Source organism: Dromiciops gliroides, chromosome 4, assembly GCF_019393635.1.
Source record: "Dromiciops gliroides isolate mDroGli1 chromosome 4, mDroGli1.pri, whole genome shotgun sequence".
NCBI lineage: Eukaryota > Metazoa > Chordata > Mammalia > Microbiotheria > Microbiotheriidae > Dromiciops > Dromiciops gliroides.
The window spans coordinates 391,567,913-391,569,174 of record NC_057864.1 but is presented as its reverse complement, the minus strand read 5'-3'; positions in this window follow the sequence as shown (position 1 = coordinate 391,569,174).

Genomic DNA, 1,262 nt, shown 5'->3' with positions numbered 1-1,262 from the left:
AAACTTTATTCAACCCCTCCTTATAGGGCAGCCAAACATCTACGAGGCCCTGCTACGGGTCCCAACCAGAGGCAGGAGAAGGGGCGGGGGTGGGGGGTGTGGGGGGGAAACGAGGAGTACTGGACAAGCTGTCATCTGAGCATCGCTGCGGGTACGTGAGTGTGCGCGTGCGCGCGGGCACGGAGGCTGGCGTTCTCGGCTAGTAGATGAGATGGGTAGGAAGTTCCTGGGTAACTTAGACTTGGCAGAGGAGGGAAGTTTATAGCCGCCGGCGTTGCCGTCTTCTCCACCTCTAGTGGAGGTCAGTAACGCCCCACCCCGGCCATCCCCGCCCCTCTCCAAGCTGAGGGGAGGCTTTTCTCCCTGCCCCGTCTGGTTGGGGTGTTTGGCCTCTCCTTCCCCAGCTCCTGGGTCACGTGGGCTATCCCCTCCCCCACTGACCTATGAGATTCTATGAATATTTGGATACTTACGAGATCCCCGAAGCCCCCAGGGATAAGAGGAGAAATGAGCTCCCTTCCCTGCCAGTGGAATTGACACATCTGCTTGGGGGGGGGGTGGTAAAACGTGGGCTCTTGGGGAGAACTTGGAGGTCATCTAGACCAAACAAACCTTCATCGTTAAGTGACTTACCCAGGATCATCCAGTAAATGGAAGAGCTGAGATTTCAACTCGCTACCTAGAATTATCGCCTGAGAGTTTGTTGTTTAGTCGTTTCAATACCGTCCGACCCTTCATGACCCCATTTAGGGTTTTCTTGGCAGAGATCCTGCAGTGGTCTGCCATTTCCTTCTCCAGCTCATTTGGATGGGGAAACTGGTGTAGACAGAGGTGTCACACAATAAGTGTCTGAGACCAGATTTGTACTCAGAAAGATGAGTCTTCCCCCACTCCAGGCTTCCCACTTCGCCACCTACCTGCCCCTCACCTTAGAGTAGGAGCATCTTTTTCATGTTAAATTCAGCGAGGTGTCTAACGGGATAGAGCCCTGGACCCAGAGTTCAAAGCTAGTCTCAGACTCATATTAAATGTGAAACCCTGGACAGATCACTTCAGCTCTGCTTCAGTTTCCTCATCTGTAATATGAGGATAATAATAGCACCTACCTACGAAGGTTATTGTGAGGATAAAATGAAATGATATTGTAAAGTATTTTGCAAACCTTACAGCACTGTATAAAATGCTAGCTGTTATGTAATGGGCCCCTTTAGCAGCCTAGTGAAGCCTTCAGACCCCTCTCAACGTAATGTTTTTATTTTAAT